Here is a 15504-nt window from a genome sequence, read left to right on the forward strand (position 1 = left end):
TTAAATTGTAGGTGTTATTGTGGGCAAACTAAAATCAACAATAAGCCAAGAAACAAATGTTTTTATTCTTCCGAGCGTTTGTTTATTTAATTTTTATGATTCAATGTTATGTTGATAAGTTATTAGTAGATAAGGAAGATGTATGTACTTAGACGTTTAAAACCAGAAACTTAATTTTTTAATACACTGTGAGATCTAAATTTGGGACATACACTCTTTGACAAAAATAAAATTTTTTGTTTCAGTTTTATCTTTTTGGTAATAAATTAATTAAATTATAGTAACTTGCACTCAGATCATCGGTGTCTTGTTTTTTCTTAATACTTTCTTTGTACCTTTTTATATTAACCATTTCTAGTAAGATTCTTTTTTTGTAATTTGATTCTCTGCCAATGATCTGATTTTATCTCTGATCTGAGTCGACATTTAAGTAAACAGGTTTCTGTTTTATTTCTGACCCCACCCAGCAACCCTCCGCAATATTGAAGATATTGGGTCACCAACACGAAACTGAAAATAAACTTTTTTATTAAAGAAATATTTTCTTTACAGATTCAGGAGATAATGAGTTGTCGACCATCATTCGACGTTTCGAATTGATACGATGTATGATCACGTCAACTGAAATGCCTGCCTGGATTTTCCATAAAGAAATGTCAAAAATTGTGAAAATTGAAAGGTATGAGGAATGAATTCGTTGACATTGGGGAAAAATACCAAAGGGGAGATTAATAATTAAACATTATTAACTGTCAAAAGGTGGGTCAAGCCAATCAGAGTAAAGTACAATTTTGACCAACAGCATTGATGTAGCTCTTTTCTGTTATAGTAAAGATCTACAGTCTTTTTGTCTACAGTCTCCTTGGTAGATACTTAATGAGCGGAGTTAAATCTCAAAGAAAAAAATTATATTAACTAAACCAAGAGCAAAAATATCGACTTCCAAAACAAAAGCGAATAAGCTAGTTAAATCGAGCATATCCGTCGTAGCAAGGCTACAAAAAGGTTATAATGGGCAATAATTTGGAAAGTCGTCGACATTAGTAACAATGGACCGCGAATAACATTAGTCCGCGTACGGTCCAGGGTTGTTAATAACCCCCATAAATTGGATTTGGGCGAAGCTCTCGCCACTCCCGCTTTAGCTTGGAACAAGGGGACAAGCGTCCAGACTCGGGACACACTATACGGCTATTGTTGTACGGGGACAATTAGTGAACGGGGTGCACGAGGCTTGTTTCGAAATTACCACGTATCCTCTGTTGTTCGGGAGCGGTAGTTGTTAAGATCGTCCCAAAAGATTGTCATGCTTTCCTATCTCTAATCAGGAAAAAATCGACATTACGGCGACAATTTATTAGAGCGTATATGCACAAAAGATGTAAATTTAGACAAGGTTGAAATTGTGAAGGTAATAAATGTGATAAGATTATTAGCTCTTATTTCAATACTTCCCACTACTATCCTCCAAGTCTTACAACGAGAAAAAGTGAGCAGAAGCATTCTTATCTATCTTGCGATTTAGCACATAGTTACTATAGCTTGGATTTTGGTTGCTATATGATTTTTTTAACTTCGTACATAAAGTCCTTAATATTACTGGCAAAAGTCTAACTTCAGTCAGCTTCTCTATGTTTTCACTCAACAATATAGCCTAATTATTGCTAAGCTACGTGATGTCAAAAGCGCGTAGTTTAACTTAAACAGTCCGTACTTTATCAGTCTACACTAGACTTTATCTCTCAAGTTTTTAACGCCATCTACAAAACAAGTAACGGAATATTCTGTCAACTCCATCTTATGCATTTTTACCGCTCTCGCGCAGACGTAAAACCTTCACTATATTTTTGTTTCAGTCAAGTGAAGAAAAAAACAATAAAAAATCCCAAAAAAGTTGGTGCATGGGTTTTCCGTTTCTACACTGTATTAAATTCAAGTTCCAGAAATATAATACATGGGTTTTTAGATCGCTCAATTCAAATCCAAAATCCAAATCAAAAAATTCAACATCAACAAGACCTTAGGGTAATCAAATAATCTTTTTTTGTTGCGTTGTGTTGGATAACACGAATAACACCAGTTTTACTAATAAATGTATATATATAATTATATATATATTTTTAATAAACGTCAAAATTCATCTAGAATCACTTCTAGTTATTTCATGTCTTTCTATTAAACAGCCTGATTCCTTGGTTTTTAATTTCTCGGAGAATATAAAGATATTTTCCCAGGCAGTTGATTTAAAAATGTCTCACTCTTGTTTTTTTTTCTCGCTCTCTCTATCCAACGATTGAATGCATTCAACTGCCTGGAAGAAATAAAAATTTTCTTCCAGGCAGTTATTTTAAGGTGTCTTATTCTTTCCTCTGAATGCATTCAATCATTGGACAGAAGGAGAGAGAGAGAAAAGAATAAGATACCTTAAATCAACTACCTGTAAGAATATCTTTATTTCTTCCAGGCAGTTGAGTACACTCAATCGTTGGACAGAGATGAAAATGCATTTGATTATTTAACAGAGAGAGAAAGAGACTCTGAATCAACTGTTGGGGAGACAAATTATATTTCTTCTAGGCAGTTGAAGGTATTCAATCATTGGACAGAACGAGAGAGAGACAAAAAAATAAGACACTTTAAATCAACTGCCTGTAAGAATATCTTTATTTCTTCCAGGCAGTTGAGTGCACTCAATCGTTGGGCAGAGATGAAAATGTTTGATTATCTAACAGAGAGAGAAAGAAAAAATTGGACTTTGTCTGTTGAGTGATATAAATAAATAAATAAATAAATAAATAAATAAATAAATAAATAAATAAATAAATAAATAAATAAATAAATAAATAAAAAGTCGTTTATATTCTCAAATGGACCTTGATATAAATAAATCAAAAGACAACAAAACAAAGTCTCGGTATCAAAAAATAAATAAAAATGAGATTTTGTGTTGTTCTTTTGATTTGTAGTAGAACTTGTGTCTGTTATTCGCATGTTTTTTAAAATCCGTTGATTTTTTGTCCATTTTCATTGCTATAGGTTCAAATAGCTGGAAAATTATCGTTTTCGCAGATGATGTATCTATTATTTCTAAGTCAATTAACATGAATTATTCTATTGTCTTAGAGATAAGTTCAATCCTTTATCGATATACATCAATAAACTAGCTCAGTCTAGGAAAGTCTGACTTTCTGTTTCTTCTGTTTTTTCTTCTCTCAGTCTGATCTTTGCCTATAACGTATACACGTCTGGTGAAATCTGGTCTTGGGTGCAAAAATGTATTAATTTGCAATAACAAAGTACTGCATATATGATTAGGACCAGCACAATAATTTAATGTAGGTAATATAATTTACAAAGTGACGAGATTACACAGCACAGCATTCTTACTGTAGCTTTTTCTTGCTTTTTTGCTTTTATAATGTGAGAGTTCACGATGATTGCCAGTATCCGTTGAAAGCACTTTGCCTGATGTTTTCATTATTTCTCGAAATACATAAATGTTTTTTCCATATTATGATGAAGTACAGTATCAGCAGCAAAACAATCTACAAGAAAGCAACATGGATCTTGTAAGGACCGTTATATTTAAGACGGAATGCGTTCTTATTTTACACACCGTAGTTTTGGGCAAATTAATATAAAAAATTGCACTCCACAATTAAATTTGATAAACGATGTAGACTCTCTAATTTGGCTTTCTGTTTTTCACAATTTGTTTGAATAGTTTACCTTATCGACTCCAGATACCTTAGTCTACGTTTAAAAACATAATTGTTAGATGGCGCCACGGTATAAAATGAAAAGTGATACTTCTTAAAGCGTTTTTCCTATTCGTTAGGTGTGTTGTCAACAAATTTATTTAAACAGTTACAAAATACTACGAAAACACAGTCACTTAGTACTAGTGATATTCATTTTTACTGATTTTATTTACAACTATTTATATTTCGCGCCAATATTTCGAACTTTACTTCACTGAACTGACAAGTGGCTTCCAGCGGCTCCTTATATACTCGGTAGAACGCCGTTTAGGAAGATTCTCGTCAACCTTCGAGACGTCGTGTGGTGTGCCACTTGTGTCATTTCGGAATGACGGAGAATGAGTTGGTTTCTCATATTAAATAACTCCAGCTTGTTAAAGGTTATCTTCTTCAAAACTGTAATGAAAAGAAGTGAATAGAAGAGTTTTTCTTACCTTGTCTGTCTTGCGGTTTAGGCGGTACTAAAAAAAAAAGTAACTTGCTTAACCTAGGCCTCTAAGTGAGAAATTGAATGAAAAGAATGAGAAGCAAAAAGAAGAAGAAGAAGAAGAAGAAGAAGAAGAAGAAGAAGCATAACAAGAGAATCACGAACAAGCGCCTATGGTTTCTGCTTTGACAGCTTTAACCTGGAAGAAATATAATTTGTCTCCCCAACAGTTGATTCAGAGTCTCTTTCTCTGTCTGTTAGATAATCAAATGCATTTTCATCTCTGTCCAACGATTGAGTGCAGTCAACTGCCTGGAAGAAATAAAGATATTCTTACAGGCAGTTATTTTAAAGTGTCTTATTCTTTTCTCTCTCTCTCCTTCGGTTTAATGATTGAATACATTCAACTGCCTAGAAGAAATATAATTTGTCTCCCCAACAGTTGATTCAGAGTCTCTTTCTCTCTCTGTTAGATAATCAAATGCATATTCATCTCTGTCCAACGATTGAGTCCACTCAACTGCCTGGAAGAAATGAAGATATTCTTACAGGCAGTTGATTTAAAGTGTCTTACTCTTTCTTCTCTCTCTCTCTCTGTCCAGTGATTGAATGCATTTAAGTTTTTCATTACAAAACCTAACATTCTAGAAGTATAGTATTTAAAGATATTGTGCTGATGTATTTAATGAATGACATTTTTTTATCATTTGAAGAAGGTGAATAAAGATATGGCAGAATATATTCCAGACACCACCTTTTGTTAAGGTTATTAAAGCCGCTACTTTTGACTGAAATTTTGAAATTATCCAGAAGATTACGAGAATCTGCCAGGGTTAAGGTATTATTTATTGACGGCCAACATTCGAAGTTTCTTACGAAAAATTAGTCTATATACTCGATATTGTTTCACGCTGGATTAAGATAGAGACAGCGAGATAGAGGAGTAGATATAAAAGAGTGAATAAAGAAACGGTGGGCAACAGGGCTCATTGCAAAAAAGAGTAAAGAGAGAAGGAATGCACAAGCAAAGCGAAATATATAAAAAGGTTTTGGTATACACGGACGTAGGCATCTGCCAAAAAAAGGAAACGTAGCTGGCAAATGGTCATGGTCATTTTGACAGCTATCCAGTAGATTTCCAGGTAAAACGTCCACGTGGTTCGAGTATAGAGAAATGAAAGCTTATTGAACACTTTAAAGCAGAAACCATAGGCGCTTGTTCATGATTCTTCTTTTTCTTCTTCTTCTTATTCTTTTCTTTTAATTTCTCATTTAAACGCCTCAGTTAAGCAAGTTACTTTTTTATTTATAGTACCGCCTAAACCGCAAGACAGACAAGGTAGGAAAAACTCGTCTATTCACTTAACTAACCCTTAACAAGTCTAACCCTTAACAAGCTGGAATCATTTAATATTGTAATAATATTATAAACACCGAGAACCCAGCTCATTCTCCGTCATTCCGGAATGACACAAGTGGCACACCACACGACGCGACGTCTCGAAGATTAACGAGAATCTTCCGGGAGAACAGCGTTCTACCGAGTATATAAAGAGCCGCTGGAAGCCTTATCAGTTTCATCACTCAATCACTCAACTGCCTGGAAGAAATAAAGATGTTCTTACAGGCAGTTATTTTAAAGTGTCTTATTCTTTTTTCTCTCTCTCCTTCTATCCAATGATTAAGTGCACTCAACTGCCTAAAAGAAATAAAGCTATTCTCCCAGGCAGTTATTTTAAGGTGTCTTGTTCTTTTCTCTCTCTCTCTCTCCTTCTGTCCAATGATTGAATGCTTTCAACTGCCTGGAAGAAATGAAGATATTCTTACAGGCAGTTATTTTAAGGTGTCTAATTTTTTTTTCTCTCTCCTTCTGTCAAATGATTAAATGCATTCAACTGCCTGGAAGAAATATCATTTGTCTCCCCAACAGTTGATTTAGAGTCTCTTTCTCTCTATGTTAGATAATTAAATGCATTTTCATCTCTGTCTAACGTTTGAGTGCACTCGACTGCCTGGAAGAAATAAAGGTATTCTTACAGGCAGTTGATTTATAGTGTCTTATTCTTTTCTCTCCCTCTCCTTCTGTCCAATGATTGAATGCATTTAACTGCCTAGAAGAAATATAATTTGTCTCCCCAACAGTTGATTCAGAGTCTCTTTCTCTCTCTGTTAGATAATCAAATGCATTTTCTTCTCTGTCCAATAATTGAGTGCACTCGACTGCCTGGAAGAAATAAAGATATTCTTACAGGCAGTTATTTTAATGTCTTATTCTTTTGTCTCGCTCTCCTTCTGTCCAATGATTGAATGCATTCAACTACCTGAATTTGTCTTCCCAATAGTCGATTCAGACTCTCTTTCTCTCTCTGTTAGATCATCAAATGCATTTTCATCTCAGTCCAGCGATTGAGTGCACTTAACTGCCTGGAAGAAATAAAGATATTCTTACAGGCAGTTGTTTTAAAGTGTCTTACTCTTTTCTCTCTTTCTCCTTCTGTCCAATGATTGAATGCATTCAACTGCCTGGAAGAAATATAATTTGTCTCCCCAACAGTAGATTCAGAGTCTCTTTCCCGCTCTGTTAGATAATCAAATGCATATTCATCTATGTCCAACGATTGAGTGCACTCAACTGCCTGGAAGAAATAAAGATATTCTTACAGGCAGTTGATTTAAAGTGTCTTATTCTTTTCTCTCTCTCCTCCTTTCCAATGATTAAATGCATTCAACTGCCTGAAAGAAATATAATTTGTCTGCCCAACAGTTAATTCAGAGTGTCTTTCTCTCTCTACTAGATAATCAAATGCATTTTCATCTCTGTCCAACGATTGAGTGCACTCAATTGCCTGGAAGAAATAAAGATATTCTTACAGGCAGTTATTTTAAAGTGTCTTATTCTTTTCTCGCTCTCTCTCCTTCTGTCCAATGATTAAATGCATTTAACTGCCTGGAAAAAATATAATTTGTTTCCCCAATAATTGATTCAGAGATATCGATGAAGGGTTGAACTTGTCTTTAAGAGAATAAAGTAATTACTACGAATTGACTTAAAGATAATAGATACATCGTCTGCGAAAACGATAATCTTGCAGCGATTTAAACCTATAGCAATAAAAATTGACAAAAATCAACGGATTTTAAGAAACATGTCAACAGAAACAAGTTCACAACAACACAAAGCGTTGTTGTCTTTTGATTTATTTATTATATGAGGTCTCTTTGAGATGACTTTTTATAAGTTCTACTACGTTAAGGTCTTAGAACTTGAACTTGAGGATCTTAGAACTCGAGGTTTTTGAGTACATCTCGCCGCAATATTACAACTATCCGGAAGTAACAACACTTCGGGTCATGATTTATATGAAAGGCCCGTATCTCATATTGTTCCAAAACAGCTATAACACAGAGACGTAGCTAAGGTAGCGCCGTTGAATACAAAATAAGCTGAGCTCGTCGCTGCGGAATAAAAATAGAACGAAGGCTTCGCGGTTTTTCGTGGGATAATATATTTTATTCGTTTTGAACCACCGGCGGTCTCGCGTCGGCTGTAATAAAGTATTCAAATTTAAATTTTTGAATTTTTAGCACTTATTTTAAATTGGGACTCTATTTTGGCTAATATGGCATATATCGGCAGTACTCATGGAACCTAATTCATAATTATTAAAGGCGTTTCTTTAATATATATATTTTTTTAGTAGTATAAAATCAAGTGAACTTGTCAAAGAGGTGACTGAAGTCTTCTGGAAAGTATATCATAGAAAAAAAATTTCTTAAGTAACACTTCATTGTAAATGGGTCTGGACTAATCCCAGACGTAACCCCATAAAAATAATGCAAATGCAAATAATGGAGTTAAATCTGGTGAGCAAGGTGGCCACTGTACCAAAGCGTCATTTTTTGTTAAGATCTATCTACTTAGGTTCTGTTCTATGATATTAGTGTTAAATGATGAACGCAGACACAGGCTTTACAAAAATCTAAGTATTTTAACAACAAAAATGTATCATATAAAAAAAAATCCAACGGAGTTAGATCAGGTGAGCGTGGTGGCCAATTTATAGAAACAGCATTTCCGATTAAGATTTATATGTTTAGATTATGTTATATGATATGAGTGGTAAAATGATGAAGGCAGATACAAACTTTATAAAAATCTAAATATTTTAACAACAAAAATGTATCATATAAAAAAATCAAACGGAGTTAGATCTGGTAAGCGTGATGGCCAGTTTACAAAAGCATCATTTCTGCTTGAGATCTACCTATTTAAGTTCAGTTCTATGATATAAGTGCTAAAATGATGAACGCAGACAGAGCAGGCGAATACATTATAGGCCAAAATCTAAACAATATTGGAACAAATTACCATAAAAAGCACTTAACAGCCGTAGTGGAGCCATAAACTGCTACAAAACTAAGACAACACATCTTTAAGACAGATGATACATTAAGAAAGAAGAAACACGTGAGTGACTATTCATCTCTGGAACAAACTAGGCAGACCATCCTTGGACTGATGAAATGGAATATCTAAGGTACTCCAGAGAGAGTGTTATATTATTTATTGGAAATATTTTAATAGAGCTACACACCAGAATAGAACAATCTACTTTATCCAACGCCTTACGAGCATCATTGGAGACATTAACAATCTGAATGCTATAACTAAGGAATATATGGTGTAAATCCAGTGTATCATCTTAGGTTTCCAGCTTGCACTTTAATATTCTGAATGATTTCCCAATTTTGACGGCAATTCTGATGTTGTATTTTCTGGCAATGTTCCCTTTATGACTGGGATTGTAAGAAGTGTCTTCTAAATCCTGTTAAATAAACTAAGGATGATTTGAGTTCCTTAGGTTCCTACTGACTTTCTTAGGCAGAACATAGAACAGTTTTTCAATAAAATATTGTGCCATTGACAAACTTATTTATTTCAGCACCAGGATTATATCATCACCATACGTTACTCAAATTATATAGGAGAACTTAGAAATGAGACTATGGATTAAACAATAAACAGGCAAAATATAAATCCGTCTCATTGCAGTCTCATTGCAGTCCATCTACTCTTTCACAATTGCAGTTCATTAAGACAAACGCGTGTAAGTAAGTAAAAAAGAAAATAAACATCTATTAAAAATGTATAGTGATGGGTCAATTATGATCTGCAGTGTGTATACCGGTCAGACCAAGTCAGGTCTTGGGTGCGAAGCTCAATGATTTAATGGCAATGACAAATCTAAGTCACATATGTTACAGTTTCTTTATTTTTATAAATTTATTAATTATTATAAAGTAATATATATAATTTATTACTTTATTTCTTTATAAGTTACAGTTTTCACTTAAGTATATTCCACCTATAAGCCATCAGAGCAACTGGGGATCGATGCAGCACTCTCTGTCTCTCCTTTACTTCAGGATTTGCCAACGATTCTCTGTTTCGTTTTAATGCATCGGGATTTCCACACCCAAGAAAGAAATTTGCGAGACGTGTATAGCAAGAATATGTATCTGCAGAGGGGTACTTCATCAAACAAAGAATGAAAGTTCTTTTAACTAGTCAAAAGCTCTGCTGAAGTCGTAAAACATCTTAGCAGAGCTTTCTCCTGTATCGACTAATTAAGTAAAACCATTGTAAGAAGTGTGTTGACTGTAGACTTTTTGATTGAAAGGCTTAATCTTGCCAATGTTTAGAATAGAAGAAGGATTATTCGAAATAATCAGGACCAAAGAAGTATAATTAATAAGTGATAAGACGGATCAATATAAGCTGACGCTGACAATCAATTATCAAGTTCATCGTCTTAACTGGAAATTGGTTGAAATGGAATAACGCGCGTCTTGTGTGAATTGGAGTGTAAGGCATCAGCCAAATAACGGGAGGATGCAACCGATCGATTTATCCGCGGCACTATCTATCTGGATATAATGCGCGCGTATAGCAAATTGCATACCATAATGTAATTTGGGCAATCTGCTTATTTCCAGTCTATGGGACAGGAATATTATTAGGGATTTTCCTCTGGGAGAAAAAAATTGAGCCTAATAGGTATTTTGATTGGTTTCCGTTGGAATTACCATTTTCTCGCTCCATATTTGGATTCGGTCATTTATTTCAGTAATAGTAATAATAATAGTAACCGTGGGCGAATCTGAATCGAATTACGTCCAGGTGCAGCTATACAAGATATAGTATGTCGCATTTATACCGTGGCGCCATCTAAGAGTCATGCGATAAAATAGAAATTAAGGTATCTAGAGCCAAAAAGGTAAACCTTTTTTGTCAGTCTCATGAGTCTGAGACTAGGCAGAATATTGCCAACCTGTTTTCAACGTGTATGTATAAAACCTAGGTTATCATTTTGGGAATATATGTAAGATTCCTGATCCTCAATATGAAAATCAAACCTCTTAACATCGCAGGCTCTAATGTTCCAGATGCCTGGAAGTGAAGTTTTATTACTCCAATATTTGTCCGCTGCAACTACAGTCCCATTAGGAAATTCAACATTCAATGAAAACCAGTATAACTCTTGATAGTTCTGCAAGGAAGGTCTGCTTTTCAGTAGATTGAAAAATGACTTCTCGAAGGCCTTTGATAGAGTACTTTTTTAAATATTTGATGAACTTAGTACCTCCTATAGAATGTGTGTCTTCTGTTTTTTTTTTTTTGAAACTTTTTATAGATTCTTTCAGTAGGGATGCTGATGACTTATCTGTGGACCTTATAAGGTTGACTAACACTCAAGAACAATCTTAAGGAAACCTGTAGAAAACAAAACAACGAAGCAAAAATAAACATTAACAACCGAAAAAGATCGACAGACACTGTTTAGGCATTCAAGAATCCCGGATCGTAAATCTTGAACAAGATATGGAAGCTGCCGGGGGGAAATATTACGCAAAACGTTTTCCCTTTGAAAAATACGTCAGGATATCTCCGTTGTGGTTAACCGAAATGAATTCAGGGGAGCAACGTTATTTTTTTTCCTGTTGTTTGCACGGTAAAATATGGCTTACGGGGATGAAAAATGGGGGCGCGTGAAAAAAAATTTAAAATATCAATTTCTAGAGAATATTCGCCGAATTATACCAGCGGATTTGGTAGAGATATAAAAAGAATGCAAATGTAACATTTAGTACAATAAAAGCCAAGGAAATCAAAGATTGTCCACGTCTAAGTAGCACTAACACAATGAAAAGCTTTGGATAAGTCACAAAATACTGCAGGAAAGGGCTCCATATTGAAAGCTCATGAAGAGTATTCTATAGACACCAGTTGACTGACCTATTAACAGTCAACATACAGACCCTACATAATCAGATGTCTAACCCAAAAAATTACATTGTGCCATTCTGCCATTGATTTCAGCACTTCATTTAATTTCTTTGATATAGATATTTCTCATTAACCCTGGTTACGCGAATCGAAAGTACATTGATTTAAATGTAAAAGTGAATTATTAAGGTTTTCGAGTATATAGGGCGAAAAAAATACAATTTTGACCTAACTCAACAGGATGAAGGACCGATTATCGAAACAAACAATAAATAATAAGAAAATGAGGGAGTAAAAATATTAAATGCTCTATTCTATAGACCTCAGTTGACTGACCTATATTTATTTCCTAGACTTACAACAAACCTTGTTTCAATTGTCCAGACCTTCATCTTCATCACGAGGGATTTTAATTGTGATTTCTTGTCATGTCATTCAATTTAAATATTATCAATAAGATATCCAATCAAACAAAGCATCCAGCATAATTAGATACTTAACCCGAATAAATACTTTGTGCCATTCTGCCATTGATTACAGCACTTTTTTAAAATTTCTTACTGTTTTCCTCTCGTTAAATCCTAACTTAACGAGATATCTGACCCAGAAAACAAACAACTCAATCAGATATCTAACCAAACACTTGTGCCATTCTGCCATTGAATACAGCACTTTTTTTAATTTCTTTGATACGACTCATATCTTTACATCCTTTTCTGTCAAAACTGATTAAGAAGTGGATGGCCAGCCTAATTTTCTCATACTTCTGAGAGTTTGGCTTTAGAGGGAAGGAGAAGTGGTACTGTCCAAGCTATCCTAAATCTTATGACAACAATTATAGATGATTTTAAAGAGTCACATAATTCAATTTTTTGATTTGGTCAAGGCCTTTGATTGTATCTCCTCTGTTAAAAAACTAGCCTACTACAAATTTAAACCTGAAAGTATTGAAACAAATAAATCGTATCCTATGCGCAGAAAACAACAAGTTAGATTAGGAGAAACGGTATTGGCGGACACATTGGTGAAACTTGAGGTTCCATAGGAGTCAGTTCATGGACCTACATCAATAACCTCCTATTTCTTCCAATCGAAATATTGAAGAGACCCAAGTCAACTAGATACCGACCCAGTCCTAATAAAATATTTAACTAAAACGAAAGTGTGCCATTCTGCCATTGAATTCGGCACTTTTTTTTTAATTTCTTTGATACAGATATTTCCGATTAACCCTGATTACCCAAATTAGAAGTAAAACTATTTAATTGAGTGAATCATTGTTTTCAAGTGCACAGGATGAAGAATCGATTATAAGAAAAACAATTTCGAAACAAATAATAAGAAAATAATAATAAGAGAGTAAACATATGAAATGCTCTATTCTTAAGACCTCAGTTGACTGACTTATATTTAGTCCATAGACCTACAAACCTTGTTTCAGTGTTCACACTTTCATCTTCATGGCTAGGGATTGTGATTTCATGTCATGTCATTCAATTGAAATCTTAAAGAGATCTAAAATAACTACATTCTGACCCAATGGTGCATCCAGCCTTATGAGATGACTGACCAAATACTCGTGCCATTCTGCCATAGAGTACAGCACTTTTCTTCGATACAGATGTTTCGAATTAACTTGAGTGAATCGTCAAGGTTTTCGAGTGGATAGGACAAAAGACCGATTATAAAAAAAACCTACTTTGCACTAATAATAAATTAAAAAAAAATACAAGGGACTAAAAAATGAAAGCCTAATCACATATCTAACTCAAATTAATGCTTTGTGCCATTCTGCTATTGATTACAGCACTTCTTTCAATTTCTGTGATACAGATACTTCGAAGTAACCCTGTGAATCATTAATGCTTTCAAGTGTACAAAACGAAACACCGATTATAAAAAAATACAGTTTTGAGACTAACAATGAATAAAAAAAATTGACAACAAGTAAAAATAAAACTCAAAATCCCTTATTGTTAGTGTATTTACTCATAGCACCTATTGGTTACTAATCTAATTTATAATTACCCTAGGTAAGTAACAATTAATCATCCACTTTAATCAACAGATTCTTCCTCTAATTTCATGGAAGTAGTGGTGTATTTGACTAAATTAAAAATATGAGTGAGTGCATTTAATAAGGTAACCTAAACGTATTAGATGTCCTTCAGGATCCAAGTCAGAGATCCACCTTTCTTTTTTAAAAATAACCCGATTTGCTGACAACCACTGCTGGTCCATCCATTGCTGAAGAAGAAAGATGTAGGACTAAAAAGGATCCAGGTAGTAATCACCAGCATATTGAAACAATTATGTGCATATGTTTCTTGACGTATCTAAGGCGTTCGATAGTGTCAACCACCAGATTCTGATAAGGAAACTGGACACATTTAAGATTCATGCTTCTGCTCGTTATTTCATCTAATTTCTTAAAAGGGAATTCAGGTGTCAAATCTAATCATAACCAAAACAATTTTTTTTTTGCAAATTGAAGCTATATTAATGTGTGCATATCTACTAACGTCACAACATCCATTAGCGGTTTATCTAATTTCAAATTACGATAGGTAAGTAATAATTTACCTTCCACTTTAGTCAATCATAACCGTTTTTAATTTTTTTTGTAATACAACATAATGATTTTTACAGAAAGGTTGGACTTAGATTAATAATATTAGTGAATGCATTTAACACGCATTATTTAAATATGTCATGTATGTGTTAAAAGAAGCAAGTTGAACTATTTTGTACGGTGAGATGGCGGTTTATTTTAGTAGATTTCGGTATATAGGCGGTATATTAATAACTCGTTTAAACTTGGTATTTTTCTTACAAACTTATGGGCAGATATTTTGAAACATCTATACTGGTCTGGCCAACTCAGGTCTTGGGTGCGGAGTCAATAAATTCAAGTACTTTCTCTCTACTACTGTCTGTTACATGGTAATACATCGGCACTTGAGAAAGAAATACAATATATATCAGGACTTTTTTACAGCTCAATTTTAATTACCAATAGAACCTATATATGGTAAGACTAGCTAATAACGATAATTTTAAATGAATTTTTCACTTTTGCATTTGCATTTTTTTGAGATCAAATTCGGTTTTAAATTTTTATTGTTTTGGGGTCGAGTTGATTCTCGTTCCAAACTAACACGTGCATAAAATATGCATAAAAATTAAAACTGCTCTAGTTTTTGCTCTGTCCCGAACAAAAACTTTGTGCCATTCTGCCATTGAATTCAGCACCTGGTTAAAAGCATTTAAAAGCATAAGGATTTCGAATGAGGACCACTTCATTTGAGGCAGTCAGATGCAAAGGGGTGTAAGTGACTTTTTACAAAAATCGGGTTATGTACACCATTACATTATTAAAGCATAATATTATTTGATGGCAAAGGGATATATGTGAATTCTTTTTCGATGATAGCAATCTAGATCGCGATTACCACCCAGAAGAGGCATCTACATCGAGTACTGAAGGAGAATCGAATGAAGGTGACACAGACAACAACCAGTCAACGCGTAGCAGGAAACGGATCAGAAACGAGTCATCTTGGGCACGGAATAAAGCGAAGAATGCCAGGAATAGTGGTGGTGAATTTATCGGCCATAGAACATTGCTAAAGCCAGCAAAAGCCGTTCAAAATCTGGCAGATAATCAATGTCGATGCGAGTGTAAGAGTTTTTCAAATGAAGATCGCCAACAAATCTTTGATGACTATTGGAATTTGGAGTCATGGAATCTACAAACGGCATTCCTTGTATGGAAACACATGCACCTAAAAAAGTAACTGTTGAGCCACGTAAAGAAGTGAGCGTTAAAATATTATTAAAGGGAAAAAGAGTGTGTAAACTCTTTTTGTTGAAAACTCTACATATAAGTCAGAAACGATACGATAACGTTTTAAAAAAGAGAAAGCCCACAGGGGAAGCACCAATCGACCAACGTGGTAAACATACACCAGCGGCCACATTGGATCATTTCCAAGGTACTCGAGCCATTATTCACGTGTAAAAAATCC

The 15504-nt window shown here is 34.3% G+C and overlaps 1 protein-coding gene across 1 annotated transcript in view; it reads right to left on the reverse strand.

The window, feature by feature from the left end:
- The window catches only part of LOC126745834 (E3 ubiquitin-protein ligase MIB1), a 760932-nt gene that overhangs the window by 501491 nt on the left and 243937 nt on the right, over nucleotides 1-15504 (reverse strand). The window lies entirely within an intron of this gene.

This window comes from Anthonomus grandis, chromosome 16 (assembly GCF_022605725.1).
Source record: "Anthonomus grandis grandis chromosome 16, icAntGran1.3, whole genome shotgun sequence".
NCBI classification, from domain to species: Eukaryota; Metazoa; Arthropoda; class Insecta; order Coleoptera; family Curculionidae; genus Anthonomus; species Anthonomus grandis.